This window comes from Desmodus rotundus, chromosome 11, assembly GCF_022682495.2.
Source record: "Desmodus rotundus isolate HL8 chromosome 11, HLdesRot8A.1, whole genome shotgun sequence".
Classification (NCBI taxonomy): domain Eukaryota; kingdom Metazoa; phylum Chordata; class Mammalia; order Chiroptera; family Phyllostomidae; genus Desmodus; species Desmodus rotundus.
The window spans coordinates 71,661,057-71,683,079 of NC_071397.1; the positions used below are offsets into that span (position 1 = coordinate 71,661,057).

A 22,023-nucleotide genomic window follows, 5' to 3' on the forward strand; every position below is an offset into this window, starting at 1 on the left:
AAATAGAGTCTCTAATTCCCTATTTTAGTGCTGTGTGTGCTCGTTTGTTTTCAGGTTCATTTCTGTGGATGGTTAATGATGTCTTTTTTAAAAAGTTTTCAGTGAATTTTTAAACTCTGTACATACATCTCTGAGATGAATAGTTAAGAAAATCAAATAAACAAGTGTTTATTTAAGAGCACCCTCCTGAAGAAAAATGAATAAATAAAATAAATAAATAAATAAAACCCTCCTGGATTCAGGTCCTTGTGTTAGTGATATGCTGCATACAAGAATGAGTGAGACTCCATTTTCTTCTGTAGGAAGCTTAGAATTCCGTCTGTTTGGGGGAGATGAAGGAAGATGATACACATAACATTTCTGCCAGGCTGACTGTAATAGGTGCCACAAAAGAAGTAAGAAGTGCTGTGGGGTTTCGAAGAAGAGAAAGATACACTTTGAAATTAATCAGAAAGACTTTATAGAGGATATAGCAATTGGTATGGTCTTTGAGGGACTGATGGAATTTCAGTGAGTGGACAAAACACTGCTGATTGGAAGAACAGTATAAACAAAGGTACAAACACAGGAAAGGAGGAGGTAGAGTTATGTAGAATTTTAGGGAGTGGGAGAAGGTGAGGGTGGAAACATACACTGGAGCTGTACGGAAGGATCTTAAACAATGGGACAAAGACTTTAGTGCTAAATTTGTAGCAGTTTGCATCCTTGAGTGATTTTGTATAGGAAGTCATATAATTAGTGGTGTAGTTTATGAATCAAAAAGTATTTTGGCAACTTGTTTATATGTAAACACAGGTATATGTTACCAGGTAAACACAAGAGTTATATACATGTTTTGCTAGTCTTATTTATTGCATTATTTCCTATTTTGTTTATTTCTACTCATATCTAGCATTTCCTTCCTTCAGCTTTCTTATTTTTAATTTTATTTGTCAATGACAGTTTACATTTAATATTATTTTATATTAGCCTCAGGTATACAGCATTGGAGTCAGACAATCATATACTTTACAAAATTTCCCCACAACATTTCCAGTACCCACTTGGCACCATGCCTAGTTATTATAATATTATTTACTATATTCCCTATGCTGTACTTTATACCCAGTGACTATTTTGTAACTACCAATTTGTACTTAATCTCTTAACCTTTTTTACACAGTCTCACCCCTACCCCTGTGACAACTATTAGTCTCTTCTCTTTACCTTTGATTCTGTTTCAATTTTGTTTGTTCATTTATTTTTTTCTTTAGACTCCATGTATAAGTGAAATCATATGGTACTAGCCTTTCTCTGACTCACTTATTTCACTGGGCATAATATCCTCTAGGTCCATCTATGCCATCGCAAATAGTAAAATTTCATTTTTTTACGGCTAAGATTCCATTCTATGGATGTACCACTGCTTCTTTATCCACTCATCTATTGAGGGCCCTTGAGTTGCTTCATATCTTGGTTATTGTAAATAATACTGCAGTGAACACAGAGGTCCACATAGTCTTTTAAATTGGTGGTTTGGGTTTCTTCAGATATACCCAGAGGTGGAATTGCTGAGCCATAAAGCAGTTCCATTTTTAATTTTTTGAGAAAGCTCCATACTGTTTTCCATAAAGACTATACTAATGTGCATTCTCACCAACAGTGCTCAAGGGTTACCTTTTCTCTACATTATTGTCAATACTTGTTGTTTGTTGATTTATCGGTGATAGCCATTCTGACAGGTGTGAGGTGACATATCATTATGGTTGTAATTTGCATTTCTCTGGTGATTAGTGACATTGAGCATCTTTTCTTCTGCCTATTGGCCATCTGTATGTCCTCTTTGGAGAAGAGTCTATTTAGGTCTTCAGACCATTTTTTAAATGGATTGTTTTTTTTGTTTTGTTTTGTTTTTTTAATCCTCACTTGAGGATATGTTTATTAATTTCAGAGAGAGAGGAAGGTGGGGCAGAGAAAGAGAGAGACATTGCTTGGTTGCCTCCTGTCCATGCCCTGACTGGGGACTGAACCCACAACCTAGGTATGTTCCTTGACCAAGAATTGATCCTGCAAACTTCTAGTCTATGGGACAATGCTCCAACCAACTGAGCCACCCAGCCAAGGCTGGATTGTTTATTTGTTTGTTTGTTGGTAGGTAGGTTGGTTGGTTGGTTTTTTGGTGTTGAGTTGTGTGAGTTCTTTATAAATTTGGGATATTGACCCCTCCTCAGATGTATTATTGGGCAATATGTTCTCTCATTTAATAGGTTGTCTTTTTGTTTTGTTGATGGTTTCCCTTGCTGTGCAAAAACTTTTTAGTTTGATGTAGTCCCCTTTGTTCATTTTTTTCTTTTGTTCCCTTGCCTGAGGAGATATATAAGAAAAAAATATTGCTAAGAAAGATATCAGGGATTTTACTGCCTACATTTTTTTAGAAGTTTTATAGTTTCAAGTCTTACATTTAAGTCTTTAATCCACTTTAGATTTATTCTTATATATGGTATAAGAAGGTGGTCTAGTTTCATTTTTTTACATATATTTGTCCAATATTCCCAACACCATTTATTGAATAGATCATCTTTACCTCAATGTATGTGCTGACTTCCTTTGTAATATATTAATTTATCATATAGGCATAGGTTTATTTCTGTACTCTCTATTATGTCCCATTGATGTATATGTTCGTTTTTTCTCCAGTACCATGCTGTTTTGATTACTATGGTCCTGTAGTATAGTTTGACATTAGATAGCATGATGCTTCCAACTTTGTTCTTCTTTTTCAAGATTGCTGTGGCAATTTGGGGTCTGTTGTAGTCCCATATAAATTTTTTGATTATTTGTCCTAGTTCTGTGAAATATGCAATGGATATTTTGCTAGGAACTGTGTTGAATCCAGAGATTGTTTTGGGTAGTATGAACATTTTAATGATGTTAATTCTTCCTATCCATGAGCATGGTATATGCTCCCATGTATCTTCTTCAGTTTCTTTCCTTAATGCCTTATAATTTTTTGAGTACAGATATTTTACCTTCTTGGTTAAATTTATTCCTAGGTATTTTATTTTTTGATGCAATTATAGATGGGGTTATTTTCTAAGTTTCCCTTTCTGATAATCCATTATTGGTGTATAAAAATGCAACTGATTACTGAACGTTTTTTTTTATCCTGATAGTATACTGAATTTATTCATCAGTTCTAGTAGGTTTTTTGGTGGAATCTTTAAGGTTTTCTATATCCAGTATCATGTCATCTGCAAATAAGGGCAGTTTTGTTTTTTCTTCCCAGTTTGGATGCCTTTTATTTCTTTTTCTTGTCTGATTGCTGAGTCTAGGACTTCCAGTACTATGTTGAATAAGAATGATGAAAGTGGACATCCTTTGTTCCTGATATTAAGGAAAATACTTCTAGTTTTTCCCTGTTAAGTATGATGTTAGTTATGGAATTTCATATATGGTCATTATTATGTTGAGTGCTAGATTTTGTCAAATGCTTCTGCATCTATTGATATGATCATATTATTTTTATACTTCATTTTGTTTATGTGATGTATCATGTTAGTTGATATGCCGATATTGTATTAACATTGCATCTAGGAATAAATTCCATTTGATCGTAGTGTATGATCATTTTAATGTATTTCTGGATTCAGTTTGCTAATATTTCTGTTGGGGATTTTTGCATCTATGTTCAAAAGGGACATTGGCCTATATCTTTCTTTGTAGTGTTGTATACTAGAAGTATTATCTGGTTTTGGAATTAGGATAAAGATGGCCTCATAAAATGCGCATGGGAATCTTTCCTTCTCTTGAATTTTTTGGGATAGTTTGAGAAGGGTAGGTGTTAGTTCTCCTTTGAATAAGAGTTGTATACATTTTGAAAAACATATAGAGAAGAAATTGTCATTAACAGAATCTATTTTATTTAATTATTTTTAGTTCTTACCCAAGGATATGTTTATTGATTTTAGAGAGAGAGGAAGGGAGAGGGAGAGAGAGAGAGACATCGATGTGAGAGAGGAATACCTATGTGAGAAGTATTTATTGGTTGCCCCCCATACATGCCCTGACTGAAGATTGAACCCACAAATTAAGTGTATACTCTGACTGGGAATTGAACCTGCAATCTTTTTGTGTATGGGATCATGCTCCAAACAGGGCCAGCAGAATCTGTTTTAAAAAATTCTGCAGGATTTTGGTTTATGGACTATTCAATATGAATTGGTAATATCACTTTGATATCCAGCAAAGGTAGTATATTTTTAAGTTGTATTAAGAGCAGTATGGTATTCAGAAGAGGGGAAGTGATGTCCCAACTCTGTTCTGTCATGGTCAAATTATTTTGGACATTCTAATTCTACAAATGAATACACACACACACATTGTTCAGGATGGTTATTCTTTGCAAAAGTAGTAGATGGAATAGTCATAAAATAGAGAAATTTAGCTAGAAGAAATGAACACTTGGGAAAGCAGACACGGAAATGTGAGAGAGAAACAAGCAGAAGGTTTGAAGTTAGATCTGGGTTTACTTATCCTCATGTAGGCTTAGTTTCCCTCTCTCTCTGTCTCTGTCTCTTTCCCTCTTTTTTGCAGGTTAGTGTTGCTAATAATGAGTTGCAATTTGAGTTTTATGATTAGTGATTGTCAAGTACCCAGCACATTTCTGGCACCACAGGAGGAGCTCACCCTCCATTACTTGAGACCATTTTTCCATTATGTATACAGGGGTTCACACCGTTCCTGTGAGGCATCTGCAGGAAGATTTAGGACTAATATTGGAAAAGAAAGATTGCTACTACAAAATAAAAAAGATGTTACAAGGTTATAAGCTGCAATAAAAAAAGTAATGGTATGTCTAAGTGGAGTAGCTCTTTGAACTCAATAGGTGAGAGCCAAAGCTACTTGTCACTTTTACATGAAAGTGAAGAAAACCCCCCTCAGCATATTCCAGGAGGGAATCCCCAAGAGAAGGCCTTCTCACTTTTTTCCACCAAAGAGTTCCCAGAAATCTAGAGGCATAATTCAAAGTGCTCCATAAAAAAATGCAAAGGTTCTTTAAAATTCTATATTCAGCTTATAAAATTTTCATTCTATTTTATAGTAGTTAACTGTATATATATATATATATATATATATATATATATATATAATCAAGTCTTGATGTGCAAATTTTGTCATACGATTCTGACACCTTCAGCATACAGTCAAGTATTTCTAAAGTTACAGGTTTCCTACTGGAAGATGCATGGCCTTAGCAATATACAGAACTTACACCCTAGTAATAGACTAAGAATTCTCTCAGTTTAACACAGATAGGTTAACAATTCAGATTTCCATTGAGGAGGACTTGTGTTGCGTGGATAATTGAGGAAGTCATACTATTGCTAATATCAAACTATTTGGCAATATGGTTGCATAAATGTGAACTTAAGAAGCTATAGAAGAAGCATAAAAACATTGTTATACTTGAAAATGGAGGCCAAAATCTCTAGCTCCTGAGGTAGCAAGAAGTAAGGAGCTAAGAAGTTGAGTGGCTTTGTGGTATTAGACTTGGAAGCTGCATTTATGGCCTTTTGTGTCCTGTTTGCTTATGTTCCTATTTATTTTTTAAATTGGTACTTTGAGGGAGCCAGATTTTGAGTAAAAGCTGTTTTGTGAAGTATTATTTTAGGAGGTTTTAAGTTAGAGTAAGTTTGCCTGCTTTTTCTTTAATCCTAATTTTTGTTTGTTTCTTTTATACTGTCTTCCCTATTTTAGCACCAACATTTCTGCAAAGCCTGCTTTAAAGCTGCGAATCTGAATGGGAAATTATCTTCCTTTGGATTAGCTCCAGAACAGTTTTGAGTGATTTGATTACCTGACCATATAGCTCCCCTTAGTTTCATGTTATTATAATAGAAGGGGCATGGGCCAACTGATTATTTTAGCCATATTACTGGATGAATTGCATCACTGCAGAGGGACCTGGTATTTATTTGTCCTCTGTGATTGAGCATAGTGTAGGGAGAAGAAGACTAGCTCAGACTAAGGAGATTAAATTTTTGATTTTTGGTGAATTGATTTATTCCCCATCCCTGGTTAATTAAGAGCTTAAAAATGCCCAATCCTAATGTAGTTTATAATTTTGCCTAGGAGTACAGTTCTCTAACCCTTAATAAACGATAGTATAAATACCTTTTTAATGCTGAGGAATATGCCAGGATACCAAGGAGACCAGGTTGCCAGAACAAGGCGCTAGCCTTTAAAGAACATGGGATTTACACTGAGTAGGTAAATGACTGTAAAACAATGTGACTAATGCCACCATAGCAGTGTGAATCGAGTATAAAGACGTTCAGGTTATAAATAATTCTAAAATCAGGACAGTTTCTCAGCAGAAGTGATGTTATTGCTAGATCTTTAAAGATAACCAGTAGTTTCCCAGGCAAACGAGAATGTGTGCTAGGGAGAGGAGAGAGACTTAAAGTGTGTGATGTGTTTAAGAGACTATAGTTAAATCACATGTGGCAGCATATGAGGCTGGAAGTTCCATGGGAAGTAGTTTCAGAAGTGCCTTGTATGTCATGCTACATAGCTTGGGCTTGACTGCTTTGAATTAGTGGAGTAATGGAATCTTATTTGTACTGTGGCGCACTGGCTGCAAGCCCATGCTTCCTGGGCCGTATACCTCTTCCTTTACAACAGAGGTAAGGGGCAGTAAGGGAGATAGGGCAAGGCTGGACTCATGTTTAATGTGCAGGTAAGCTTTCAGATTGGTTGACTGAGTTGTTGCCTTTGTCCTAAGAGGTGGGTCAGATGTGGATGGAAAAAGTTGACCAATTTCAATTTGATGAGTTTGAATTGAGATTCTAGAACTACAGAGACATTGAGACTGAAGATGTCAATGTGGGTTTAACTATAGACAAGAATTGAAGGTCTTTCCTAGAAATTGCTGTACTTTAATAGAGTTATGTGTTAAAATATTGTAGGAACAGGCTTGCCATAAGAGTAATGTGGTTTAATTCGTATGTTTTTCCCATTTTTGGTCTCTTAACAGACAATATCTAAATAGCAAAATTCTTTAAAATTATGACAGCTTTGAAAGTCATATTTTAAATGTGGTTTAAAAAGGAATGGCTTCCTTTAGTGTGTATGTGTGCTTTTTTTAACACATTTTTTTTGCCATGGATTTTGGATGTGATGCATTAATTTTCTGTCAGCTTCTTTAAAGATCCAAGGATAGAGTTTAAATTAAGAATACATTCAAGGGTACCCTTCAGGGTAGGAACTAGCTCCGCTGTGATTTTTACTTAGCGACAGTTGGAGAACATTCCGAGAGAAATGTGTATAAATTATGTAACTAGTCACTTAAAGCCCCTGGCCCTCTTGAGAGGCAGTGCACTGGGAGCAGCTGGGTCAGACTCAGTGCTGTTGCCTAGCAGTCCCAGAGGAGCAGTCATAAGGGGTTGTTGCTGAGCAACCTGGGGCTCTTGGTGGGGCATCACCCCACCCCCCTGCCATGGAGTTTCACAGCAGTTGCGGTCCTCCGCCATGGGAGCAGCAGCACAGTCTGGCAGGGGGATAAGCCTCCCTCAGAGGCACAAGGGTTGCTAGCAGTAAGTATTGGACCTTAGAATCAAAGATGGTAATTTATGTTCCATGAACCTGCAAGCAATGTATGAAATTATTGATGTAAATTCAATAAATCAATTAAACATGAACTTGGTGTAAGGCAGGTAGTTGTGGCAGGTACAGTTCTCATTTCAAGTACTTTCATTCCAGTTTCTTTCTCCTTCAGCCTCAGGTGCAAGGTAAATTTTCCAGGTCAATGGAAAGTAATTTTTCTTTATGCCACATTAAATATGTACCTTTTCCTGTTAACATTATTTAGCCAAAGCAAATATTTACCTTTGAGAAAAGCCAGCAAGCTAACTCTGGTCTTGTCAAGTGGGCCTGAAATGGCAAAGCAGGACTGAATATCAATGCAGGAACTTGCTACTGAAGTTGAGATACTGCTTTGAAGTTTTTTCTGTATAAAAAAGTCAAGACTGCCCTGGATAGGTGGCTAAGTTGGTTGGAGCATTGTGCAATACACCGTAAATGTTGCAGGTTTGATTCCTCTCAGAGAACATACCTAGGCTGTGGGTTCGATTCCTGGTTGGGGGGCTTATGAGAGGCAACCAATTGATGCTTCATTCTCTTTCTCTCCCTCTCTCTCTCCCTAAAAATCAATAAAACCATATCCTTGGGTGAGGACAAAAAATAAAAAGAATAAAAAATCAGGGGATAACTCACCAGGACTACATATTATTTTTAATATTTAATACAGTCCATAAATGACTCTTCAGGTGAGGTGAACAATGTTGAAACTAATCAGCTTTGGTAAGAAGGCTTGAGTTCTGCTTTCAGGACTTAAGTTACCGGTGTTGAGCAATGGCTCCTCCTGAAGAACTTAGGCACATATTTGAACAGCCAAAATTGAGCTCTTCCAATATCTTAGAAAAACACCCAGTGGCATCTGAGACAAAAGTGTAAAGTAGAGAAAATTGCAACTGTTAGATTTGAGAAATAATTAACATTGGCCAACTAGAGAGAAGTGATACAAACCTTTCTTATCTTCTTCCTTCCCACTACCTTTTCATCCAGCACTTCTGGCCCCGCGCGGCAACTGTTTGCCTCCTGGTCCAAAGGGTTCGGGAAGCACAGCTTCGCTCTGGGTACAGAGGGGAAGCTTCTTTGTTTGCACTGGGGTCTGCACTCTTTTATAGGGACCTATGTTCTTTAATTTAAAAAACCCTTAAAATTCTTCTCAAGAATTACACACATGTGTTGGTTTTACACACACACGTGCATGCCCACTGATGTGTCTAAGCCATTCAGTTAGAGTGTACTCTGGAGATATATCAATCGTAATAGAAAATTTAAGATGCCTTATTCAAAGCTACTTAGTGTTCAAAAGTGATTTATTTTGCTATTTTTATCATATATATCATTGGCAGGAGTATTCTATTTACTCTTGTTATTGAAGCGTATTAATAAATCTAAAACATAATAAGTGCAGTATGTGCCAGACATTGTTCTGCATGGCTTACGTCATTTAAGTCCCTCACCAACTCTGTGGAATAGGGACTATTATGGATGTTTTACCTGGGGGGAAGTCTAGTCCTACCCAGAAAAGTTAAGGAACCAGACCTGATGTACACAGTAAAAGATTTATAATCACAAAACTGAGATAAATTTCAAACTCTTTATTGAGAAACAGGTTTCTATATTCTAATGATGTATATCTATATATCCTTCTATATATCATATCATTTTATATACAGGAGTGGGCAATAGTAGGTTTATGGTTGTAAGTACATGAAATACAGTTATTTTTTATTTATTATTGTATCATTTATTATTATTATTAATCTACTTTTGCCCATCCCTGTGTGTGTGTATATGTGTGTGTATATATATCTCATACATGTGGCAATGATACACATAAGTAGCATTCATATTCATTTGTGGAAGTGAATATGAACATATATACTCACGTGTGTATATACTATATATACTCTATGTATACTGCATATATACAGTGTCAGGCAAAAGTAGGCATATAGTTGTATAGAAAGTAATACAATCATTAATAAATAATAATACAAGAATGAACTCTGCATTTCACATACTCACAACTGTTACCCTACTTTTGCCCCACTCTGTATACACACCTTTTATTGTATATACTGTATGTATCTGTGTATCTATATATTCATATTCACCTGTACAAATTGCATATCCTTTAAAACTGAGGGTATACTAGTGTTCAATCTTAATATTTCACAAAAACCCTTATGTCGGTGGGATTCGTATTTGAGGCCACGCCAACCCCTTAGGGCTGAGTTCTTGCCCCTGGAGGGAAAGACTTGCCCCTCTCTCACAGGTCAGACGGCAGATCAGGGAACGCAGAGTAAGCCTCAGCCTGCGGAAAAGAGCCTTCTCCTCCCACTCTCGGATTGCCATGAGAACAAAGCTGCTAGGGAACAGAAAAGAATGGAAAACATTAAATTTGGTTTAGGCTCTTTGCCTGGCTTTCTCAAAATAGTACAACTTCCCTATTAACCCACTGAGATTTCCTTTAGACGTGACAATGGGTTTATTTTCATGTTATCAGAGCTCCTTTACTTTCATGTCAACCTTTGAATTATATCACTAGAGAATAATGTCTTAATTGAAATCTTTTATTATGAAGTAATTTCATACAAATAATTTCATCAAAAACATTTCTATTTCGACATAACTATAATCTCCATACAAAGAAAAATAGCAAGTAAAATTATCAACCTTAATTTTGTATTTAAGGAAAATTAAAAACTAACCCATAAAGCAATTTACTGAATCTATTTCAGGTGGAGCGTATAGTAATTTATAAACATAATCTAATGTAACCCTCATAATAACTCTTTGTGAGGAATGGAAGGAAGGTGTGGCTATTCCCTGGGATAAAAGTGCACCTTGCCAAGTGCACACATTTCGCTACTGGGTGGTGAAGTTAGGATTGGAGCCAAATTTTGTGATGCTTAAGCTTATGTCCTTGATCAGCCTAGATAAGAAAATTTGGCAGGAGCTAAAATACTCCGTTGAGATGACCTAACTTTCTCGTTTTCATCAGGTATTTATAACTAGTGATTGAAAATATGAATTTTTAAGGAACACATTATTCTATAGTCTACAAAATCTATAGAGATGAAACATTTTACTGATTTATTTAATAAAAAATGTAATACCAAAAACAATAAAGAAACTTATAAAAGTAGCACAAAAAAGGAAATTACAAAATGCAATTGAATAACTAGATATAGGAATATAGAAATGAACAAAATAGAATAATATAAAAAGGGTATATATTCTAGGAATGCACAAATATTTCAGTATTTTGAAATTTATTAAAAGAATTCTGTAGTCATAGAATAAAGAATAAGACCCATATTTCTTTACTTCCTAATAGATTCCAAATGATGTTTGATAAAATGCAACCATATTTCTTTTAAGAAAACACACATACCACTTAGTAATTTAGGAATAGAGAAATGTCATAAATTGTGAAAAATTAATTTCAAGAAAACAGAAAAAGGTTAGAGGCTTACTATATGACCAACTTCAACACTTATGGTCAACATCATTCTATAAATTCCAACCAATGCAATTAATTTTTAAAAGACTAATATTTTTAAAATTATTGTTATATATGTTAGAAACAGTTCTAAATACCTTACAAATATTAACTCATTTAATATTCCCAACAATCCTAGGAGATATAGGCTGCTGTCATCCTCATTGTACCCATTAAAAGGCTGAGTCTCAGAGAAGCTAAATAACTTAGCCACATCCACACAGCTGATTAGTGGCAGAGCTGAATTAAAACTTAAGTGGCTTAACTAATGAGTCTTCAATCTTTGACCGTATGGTATGCTGCCTCCCAAAAGTTACACTTATTGGAGAAGAGGCGACATCTTTTTTCTTTAAAAATGTATTTTTTTACTAAAAATCCCAAGAAAATCCACTGAAGAATGATTAGAATAAGACCTCAGTTAAGTAGCCATACAAAAAATAAGTGTGTGCGAACCAATTGACTTTCCTGTAACAGCTGCAAATTGAAGACATGATAAAAAATCCCATTTATTATAGCAATGAAATATCATATATCTATGAATAAAATACATAAGGAATGTACAAGAATTAAATAAATAAAACATTTTATTAAGAAACACAAGAGATTAGTAGTAATGGAGATTTATATTGTATTCCTGGACGAGAATAATAAATATTATAGTGATACTTATTATTCCCCAAATGAATTTACAAAGTTAATGGAATTCAGTTTAACCCCACTTTACCCTCTTTTCTAACCTGACCATTGTCCTTGGATCAGTTTTTTTTCTTTAACTCTCTTTATCCAAAAACTCTGAAGATGATTTTCTGTCTCTGACACAAAGGCTAGGACTGTTAATGTTAACAAGTGGGTTTTTCTCAGGAAGCTTAGAGACCCTCATCCTAGGGGTTGACTAACAGCCGTCACCAGTGTTCTTGCTGTAAGGGCTCATGAAGTTATAGTCTTGGCAGATCCACCTTGTTGACTCATGAGACATGCCTGAATCCAAATAATAATAATAATAATAATAATAATAATAATAAGGCTTAGGCCCTAGCTCCAGTACCCCTGCTAAACCAAAATTGGTTTAAGCATGAATATTCATTTGTGCATAGATATATATTTAGTATATGTACTATTGACCGTCCTCAGAAAAAAGGTCTGTAAGTAGCCAAAAGAATAGTATAAAGTGTTTTCTTGTCATCAGTAATAAAAGCAAAAGAGAGGCTTAGACACTTTGCGTTAAATATGAGTAACAAAATGAAGTAAGCGCAACCCCAGAGATGAAGAAATAAATCTTGTTAACTTCTATGCTAGCCAGACTGTCACTCTTTGAAAACTGTTAAAAAACTCATTGAAAGTGATGAGTTGGAGGATAAAATGGGTGACAAAACAAATAAAACAACCGACAAACGAAAGAGCAGAACAGACACCCTTGTAAAGGAGAGGAAACAAAGAATATATTCGAAGAATGGAGGTGGTCATCCAGAGTTCAGCACTAATTGGTACTGATCAAAATATAATTGTCATTTAATGTTCATAGTGTCTGCAAAACTGTTTTCATCCCTTCGTTCATTAAGTATGTATTGAGCGCTTACCTCATTCGCCCTGTGCCAGGCCCTTTTTTGGCCACTGAGGATACAGATGTGTAGACACTGCACTAGCCCGGGGTTTGTGAACTGCCAGAATGGAAATGCTGATCTAGGGAAAAACTGACTACAGGTCTGTGAGGGACTCAAAAGAGCATCATAGCAGGAGTGACTGACATTTGGTACTTTGGGGAGCTCTTAGGGATGACGTTCTACCTTTCTTCAACTATATGAAGAATGTCATCTGTTCTATAGGATGGAGAAGGGAAACATTGGTTGATAGGGTGGGAATGAGAGGACAACATTCTTATTTAATCAAAGGAATGGCTGCCTGTAATTATAACAGGCTATTTCCGGTAACTGAGATGGCCCCAGAAACTCGGTGCTTCTGGGAGGGAATGTGGCACAGGAGATTCATCCATGGAGGGTTAAGGCTGGAGGGTTGGTAATGAACTCATCTCTGAGAACAAAAGTTCCAGGATCTGTTATTGAGCTCACTGATGGGAAGGGCTTCCCTGAAGGCAATAAAATGAGGGACTCTAAGGCTGCTTTGTAATCAAGCCCTCCAGCCTAAAACTTAACCCCTAGACCTTGGCCAAATTTTTCCTCTTTGAGCCTGCCATTAGAGAAATGGAGATAGTAATAGTCCATGCCTCACAGGACTGTGGTGAGAAGTGAATAAAGTAATGAGTATAAATGAACTAATTTGTAATGTTTAGCCTAAAATAGTCACTTGATAAATGGCACTGTTCCAGGGACCAGAGTCTCATCTTGGGAGATACTTGGACTGCCTTAAGCAATCCAAAAAGTTAAAATGATACCCATACATGAGGTACGTCTCTCCCTGTCCTGGGGTTTGTAAAAACAGTCTTTCTAAACTGCACAGGGAAAGATAGTAGGCACATGACATTGTAAAACGCACCAGGCCAGTGTTCCATTTTGTTAGCACTTGCTAATTATTTGTCTGTTCTTGGCTGTTGGAAAGATTCCTTTTAGAGCTCAGTCTGTAGGTCTTTGAATTATGCTGGGGGACCTATATTGTCACACTCCACTTGTTATATCAAAAAGGATCTTGGACAATGCGCTATGACCTATGGCTATAATTATGTATCTGGGTTGCAATCAGTTCTGGTGTTTTAGTTATGTTGTTGGTATTGGCATTGACTAACTTGAAATAGCCATTTAGCCAGAAGGACCTCAGGTGGCTGTGCTATAGCCAGGTTATGCCATCGTGAGCCAATAAAACAGTTAGTGATTGCCTGTACCATCTACTCGACAGAGTGGGGTTGACTGTGAACTGTGAAATGGTTGCAATGAAAGTCATTTCATTACTCTGCTCACTTTTCCAGGTCTTCTTGATTAGATCCACCTTCTCTTTGATTCACTAGTCCATGTTCTATTTTTAATTATATTTATATATTCAGGAATTTAAACAAGACAGAGAAGGACAAAGAATAAAAATTAACTCTCACCTCTCAGAATTGACTCACTATTTTATAATATTTGCTTAAAGTCTTTTTAAAGAAATAAAATGCTACAATTACTTAAGTCTCCTTTCAGAAGCATCTATCAATTAGTGTATATTGTTCTAATCCATTTTATAGTTTTGCCCAAGTATATATGTAACCATTCCAACATTTAGTCCTGGTTGTGTTTTTAAAATTTACAAAAATAAGATCACATTGCTTTTCACAACATTATGTTTTTGAGATTTGTGTTGTTATATATAGCCCTAGCTCTGTTCTCCCTGGTGAAATTTGTGTTTTCCTTGATAAGACATTTGCTATTCACATCTGGTGGCCTTCCTTACTCCTAAATTAGGCTCATGGATGACAGGATGTTATTGCTGGAAGAGTTAGGAGAAAACATCATTCTAATTTATGTCTTTACATATTGTCAACACTGAGACCTTTTGAAATGACAAAAGCCAAGCCAGATGGGAAGTCGGGAAACTGTAAGTAAACTAGGGCTTTCCCAGGCAAGTTACAAGGGAGGATGAGCCGGCATGTGAAGAAAACAAGGTTGTGGGAGTGAAATGACTTTCTGGATTACACATTTGGTTTAATGAAGCCCTTGAAATACCCAACCCAAATCTCAAAAGCAAACAATTGCATGGGGTGAAATACAGAAGATATGTAGCTTTCCAGTCCATTGTTGTTTTCATCTTGCTGCTTGTTAAGTTTTAAAAAAATGTAAAAAAGTAAGGTAATGGAATCTTAGGGCCACCTCCTCAAGGAAATGCCTGATATTCTGCCTTCAAAATGGCTAGTTACAGTGTGGCTTTAATCCATCGTTTTTTTCTTATGCTTGCTTTTCTCCCAGCCCAGATAAATTTAATTACTGCCTTTTTTCTCCCATTGGATAAAGTCCCATTTTGTCACAATAGGTAGCAGAATGTGGCCAGGTAAGTCAGGTTTCACTGATGATCAAAAGTCATCTTTTTCCAGTTATTTGTCAGCTTGGTTTTGCCCTAATTGTTTTGTTAACAGCTGGCTAAGTAATGAAGGTGGCATCTCTGTTTCTGCAAGATTTGGCGGTGCCAAGATTGTAAGGGAGACAGAGAACTGACTCATCAATTAACCAAGGCTTTTCCGTTCTAACTCAGGTCTTCAGTTTCCTTTACCAGGCCCAATCTCAGGCACTTTTCATAGTAGGGTGGTGTTGCGATTGTGTCATTTATAGTACATGGAGTTAGGACAAATAATTCATCATCTCATTTTTATTTTGAACTTCTAAACTAATACAATTCCTAGGATTAAAAGACTTGGAAATAATTTTTAAATTTTGTTCATTTCAAATTTGTTTTTGTTTTCCAAAGATGTTTTATACATTTATAAGATAAATAAAACCAGTGATCTTGACTACTGCTGGAAATATAATTTAATCTCTAAGGTACTCTATGTAAGATAAATTATACATTAAAAGATGCAGCATGTGTTAAGTATCAAGTACCCAATTATGTACTTAATTAATTATGGTAATTTGACTACTTTACATATAAAAAATTCATCCTGTAAAATCCTAATTTACAGGTGGTTGAGAACACATACTATTTTGATTAACTTAATGTCAACCTCTTATCCTGTGTTAGACATAGCATAAAAATTGTAACATAGTAATAAAAAATAAAAATCTATTGGTAGGTAAGTGTAAGTGCTTGTGGTTATTTTTAGACATGACCCTAAAAGGTTAAGAATGTAACTTTTGAAAGATGAAATCATTGTCCCAAAGCTGCACCTGAGCTGATTTTTGTCATTTGCCTCAGATGATGTATCTTTACATTTCTGGAAGACACCACAAATGTTTTAGCTGCTGATCATTATGAAAGTCTACACTGTATAACAATTTCATATGTGTGGGCGTGGCTGCTGCACAGGAAGGGAGGGTGAAAGGGAAACATCTATTAGTTGCCCCTCTCATACCCCCAAACGGGGACCTGGCTCGCAACCTAAGCAAGTGTCCTGACCAAGAATCAAACTGACAGATTTTTGGTTTGCCAGACAATATCCAACCCACTGAGCCACAACAGTGAGGGCTGAACACACCTTTAATTTATGAAACTTATGCTGGTAAAGACATTGTTTCTACAGAGTACTAGTGGCTATATGTTCAACCATTGATGATTTTTTTTGTCATTTACTTTAACTTAAGGCACATATGTAAGTAACTAAAAAATTGCTTTAAAATCTAGGCAAAATACAGTATCTCATCGTTGTATAGACTGTGATAGCCCCGATGACGGGGCTTGGGACTTGTTTTAGCATTGTGTGGACATTTTGTTTACCTCCTAAAGGGTTAATGTCATTTATTTCATTTTTCAATTTCTGTCTTTATAAATATGCTGTTGGATGGCAGGCTCTTTGGAAAACAGTTTGATAGTTGCTTTTCACCTCTGTAGTGTCAGTGAAATATTTTCACTGTTTATCCGATTTCTTTAGTACAGATTGGTGCACGATTTCTTTTTGACTTATCACACACCCATAGCTCTTTGTTAAACAACTCACTCTCTGTTAATTGAGCTTGATATCTGTTAAATTGAAATATTTTGTAAGGCACAGAGCAGTCTAACTTCAGAATAAGAGCTTGGTGGTGGAGGGATGGATTAGTTTGTTTGTTAAAGACAGGACATGCCCACCAGTGTGACAGAGGCCATTGAAATTGGAACTAACTCCAGCTGACGGGAGAAAGTCCAGCCAAGCTAGTGGGCTTATTATTTAGAGAAAGCGATGATGGCAACAGGAGGAAGCAGTCCTGACAGACATGGGATAGGAATCCAGGAAAACCAGCAAGGTGTAACAGATGGTGTCCCAGCATGTGGGCAGGCTGTGGTGACGCAGGGTCTGAAAGCAGGTGATAGATATCCAGGCAGATACCCAGAGAGGCCTGAGCACAGACAGTGGGAGCCCACGGTTGGGGTTGGGGCTGGGGCCTGATATTCAGAGGCCCATTTTGAAGGGCAGTAGGAGAACATGGTCATCCCAGTGAATGAGCATTGACTTCATTTGGTTTGACATGAGCTTCTTGATCAGAAGCAGTGCTATGTGGAACAGCACGACGATGAGTAAGGCATTCGGTGAATTTACGGACAGTAGTTTGGGCGGCCGTAGAGAAAATCTATATCCAGAGTTTCTGTTGCAATAAGAATAAAGCGTCTCCCTTTCCACAATGGAAGCAGTCCAGTCTAATCAATCTGCCACCGGATAGCTGGCTGATCATCCTGGGGCATGGTGCCATTCTGGGAACTCAGTGTTGTATCTGCTGCCGGCAGATTGTGCACTCAGCGGTGGCTGCAGCCAGGTCGGCCTTGGTGAGAGCAATTTCCATGTTACTGAGCCCACGTATAATCTTCACCTCTGCCGTGATGGCTGTTGTTCACATGCCCATTGGGCAATCACGGCAGTGCCTGTGGAAAAGGCACAGCGTACACAAAATAGGTCATCCTTGCCATTTGATTATTAAGATCCTCCTCTGCTGAGGTGACCATTTGGCATCCACATAGGACACAAATATCTATTATGGGTTGTTGTTGTTTTTTGCCAATTAAGAGTGGTATATCCATATACCTCTCCCCAGATTTTCTTTTCACCAATTTTCCAATTATTTTCTTTCCAAATTACTGACCACCCAGTCAAATCCTGTTTGGCCACATCCTGTAAGTCAGTACAGTTTTGTACCTCTGGCCATTTCTCCTTCTAATCAAATGAACGCCTAACATCCCTGTTCAAAGTTCTGCCCCCGGGAGGATTTCCCTCCACCATTGTCCTTTGAGGTGTGTTAGAAAGGGGCTGGACTGCAGCAGCCGTCCACTTTCAGGTGGTGCCTTGGCATTGTACAGAATCATCTGTAAACCACGCTCAAGTTTTCTCTTCCTCAGTCAACTAGTTTTAGGGAACTCCCCATGAGGCAATAGGTATGGGCTGGTAGAGAGAAGGTAAGGTAGTAGGAGAAGGAGCCATGGGCATTCGGGTCACTTCTGATTATTTTCCTTTTCTCAGTGCACAGTTGCCCTAGTATATGGGTGTAGGTTCTTTTGGAGAAGGTTGGGAGAAAGATCGACAGTGTGAATTTTTGACAGTATAGCAGGTTCCCTTTATTTAAGAGGTTCTGTGTTTGAAAGTAGGTCAAGACCAAATTGATTGAGAGGTTGTGATTCTGTTTTGATCATTGAAAATAGACATCTCTTCACTGGCCCTACAATTCAAAAATTCAAGTAAGAAAGTTTTTGATTGCTCATCTATTTATAATATTTTCTAGGGACACCATGATCAACTAGCCAACACCACTGGTCTCTCTTTGCAAGTCCGACTTCTGATTACTGCGTTGACTCTGCTGTCCATTATGGTAAACACAGCTACCATATCTTTGGTGATTAAGGGCTGCTACTTGGCCCCTGCCACCCTGGTTTCCAATTATCCCTATTGCATGTAGAAGTCCAAGATCAGTGGCAGCCATTTTCACTGTAATTTCTGCAAGTTTGGGAATTCAGTTTGTGCTGTTATTCAGCAATTTAGAGGATAAGATTTGGGGTTTGAAATCTCAATCCTGCAGCTACGGGAGGTAAGAGTTTCTTTCTGGGCCGACATAGAAGCTTTCAGCCATTTATGTACAGCTTGAACTGAGAATTTCAAGCCCTGAGCTCATTGATTTCTCTCCTTTTTCTATAGCACATTTAGGGGCAAATGGCCAACAAACAGATTCTGTGATTATGGTGTATGTGATTATGGAGGCTGGTTAGGCAAGTCCAAAATCCACAGGGAAAGTTGGCAGGTTGGAAACTCTTTGGCAGGAACTGAAGCCACTGACCGTAGGTGGAATTTCTTTATCCTCAGGGAAACCACTGCTCTGTTCCAATAGTTTAATCTTGTTCTTGATGACTCATAATTGGGGGCAGGGGCTCCCTGGCAATCAGTAGCTTCTTCTTCCACTGGGTGCCTTTCCCTGTCTCCATGATCAGCTTGAGATCATTTCTGTATTATTTTAGGCCAAATAATCTTAGCTCTTGAAGCCAAATTCCCTCTGTTGCCTCTTCTAGTCTTTTCAAGCTCTAATCCTGAAGATTTGAGGATATGAACCAAAAATTAAAATGGTGCCTTCCTTCGGGAAAGTAACAGCCTGGTAGAGAAGACAGACATAAGTAAACATAGAAATATATAGCTACTAATTTGTGATGAGTTTTATGCAAAAAGTGTGGATTGCTAAACAGAATAGATTTATTATTTATAGTGCTTAGAAAGTAACTTCATTTAAAAAAATAGATAGCCTATTAAAAAAAATTAATAGGAAAATAGTCATTTTTGGTTATATTCTTCTATCTGTAAAACACTGAAAAAACATTTATGTTCTGTCCAACTATAAGGCTTTGAATCTTAGAAAGTTTAGGTGCTTGAAATTGCAAAGTTGAGCTCAGTGACAACCGTATTTTATTTTTGTATTTTTTTCTACCCTTGATAGTAATTTATCTTTCATGGTACTGTGAGTTTTGTTTGCCCAGGCTGGTAATATTCTTAGGAGTTTTTTTTTTTTCTAACTAGGAATCTTCAGGCTTAGCACCTGCAAATGTTTATACCTAAAAACAACAATTGGTTATTGAGCTATTGTCCATGCCAGCAGAATCTGACCAAGATAATGTTTATCTCTGTTAAATAATAGATCCAGGTAATCTTTTGCATAAAAGAATGCTGTTTTCTAGAAATTATGTCATCAAACCCTAAGTGCTCTTTTAAAAAGCAGCAACAATAACATAAATCTCATTTTTGTTTTTATTTATTTTTTAAGTTTTTATACTATTCACTTTTTAAAAATTTAATATTTATTGTATTTTTTTCCACTACCATTAGGCCCTTTTTGTCCCCTTCCCCTGCAAATCCCCACACTGTTGGAACACTAAGACTTTAAGCATATTTTTAAATAACGGGAAGGAATCAGTTCATAAGGAATTAAATGAAATTTGTTTACTAAATAGATTTTAAATATACTACTAGAATTTGAGAAAAATAAATTTGTTGAGCTACTGTGGTAAGAAATTTCTTCTATAACATCACAGAAAGATTCTTAGCCAAACTCATTTACCAGTGCTGAGATTTATCCCTTTGTGTGCTGTGCCAGCTGGCTGTTCTTACTTCTCCGACCCTGGCCACGTAATGCAGCAGGACCACCAAGTTAAAGCTTTAGACATGCAGCAGCCAGTGAGAAGCCTAACTGGGATGAATGAGGGGGCCAGGAGATTGATGGAGAAGCTGGGACTCCTGCAAGTAGAAGAGAAGAGAAACAGGGGCATCCCTGAATTTTAGATGTGGTACTGAAGGTGTAGAGGCAGAACGGGCATGTGAATAAAAGCAAATCACTTTATCAACGCAGACAACATCATGGGCAATCCACATTTGCTCCAAGGCACACTTCACATACAGTTGTTCACATGAAACATGATATAATAATAAATAATGTAAAGGAATAAACTCTGTGTTTAGTGTACTCACAACTGTCAACCTACTTTGCCCACCCCAGTATCTGTCATGTACAGCTTCACTGGGTTCACCTCTACAGAGAGGCTGTCTCTGATTTCTGCTTCTAATTTAGATTGTTCTCATTATTCTCTAACACCAAATTTACCTCCCTTATAGTCCTCATTAAAGCTGTAAATTATGTGTTTAATTACTTGAATATGTTCTATAATCTCCCTTAGTCTTCCGGTTCTTGTCTTTCTTGTTTACCATGTTACCTACCCCTCAAACTAGCTTCTAGTTGTTCCGTACTTTTTTGTGAAATGAATGAGTGACAGTTAAAGCTTTCAATTGGCTGCTCTTGGCTTTTCCCTTTATCCAACTTGAATCTAAAATCGCTGCTCTTGTACCTATTCCCTTGGAGCTCTCATGAACGTCACCAAAATGTTCCGAAATGCGTGTGGGGTTTTTTTCTGAATGGTTATTCAATTGGCTTACAGTAGGTGTTGGTGATTGTTTATAACCAAAATGAAACTTTTCTTCATAATTTAGTCTCATGATTTATGTTCATGTCATTAGTTACTTTTTATTGATACCAAAGACAGATGTTAATATAATATTTTGGAACTAATTTAGCTTTCACTTTCAAGGTAATATGCCGAACGAATAGTGAGGGGAATTTATGAGTGAGAGATTACAGAAGCATTTGGATTGTCTCTTGCTTTGGGGTTATCTGCAGCCTGCTTCCTTTTTCATCATAGTTAAGCGAGGCTGCATAGGATCTTTCTTACTTGGTGTTTCCAGAAAAATCTATTGATATTTACTGAGCTCTTTTCAGCTGTGTGTTTCTAAGCTTTAAAAGATTAAGGAGTAATTCAATGTAAACATTGGTTTTCACCCCATCTCAACGTACTCAGATAACCAATAAAAGTCCTCTCCTGCAGGCTCACAGATGCAGAAACTACACAGCTTTTGCTAGAGCAATTAAAGGACATACCTAAAGATAAGGGCTTTGTCAAATATCAGCTATGTGATACACTCACAAATTCTGGTTCTCTGCTCTTATCCTGAATCTCTAGATTAAGCTGTTTACACCATTGATTAGGATATACATCAAAATTAAATTTTCTAATCTTTCATGCAAATTTTAAAGAAAAAGCTGCCAGGATCCTAATACTAATTGAGAGTGATTAGAAATATTATGTACTTTTATTAATCTTCTGAAAGTCTCTAAAATGTTTTTGGAATAAGTTGGTTTTGTGCTAATGTTGGGTAATTTATTTAGTAGGGAATATTAGGTATAGTATTAAATATTGTATGTGAAAAAGTGGTTTGGGTGAAGTCATTTATTATTATGCCTTGATAACATTTGCACATATGGGCACTGATTAGTTACTAT

At 36.7% G+C, this 22,023-nt stretch overlaps 1 protein-coding gene across 5 annotated transcripts in view; it reads left to right on the forward strand.

Annotated features, from left to right (window-relative positions):
* The window catches only part of PKIB (cAMP-dependent protein kinase inhibitor beta), a 76,655-nt gene that overhangs the window by 6,506 nt on the left and 48,126 nt on the right, over positions 1 to 22,023 (forward strand). Inside the window, exon 2 of one of the 5 annotated variants that reach the window (XM_045188732.3) lies at positions 18,439 to 18,525. The exons of 3 other annotated variants lie outside the window; for them this stretch is intronic. The gene's annotated coding sequence lies outside the window, so the exon portion shown is untranslated. Of the gene's footprint in view, positions 1 to 1,930; positions 2,021 to 18,438; positions 18,526 to 22,023 lie in introns of all 5 variants that reach the window. One more of the 5 variants, XM_053914230.2, reaches the window with a different exon arrangement.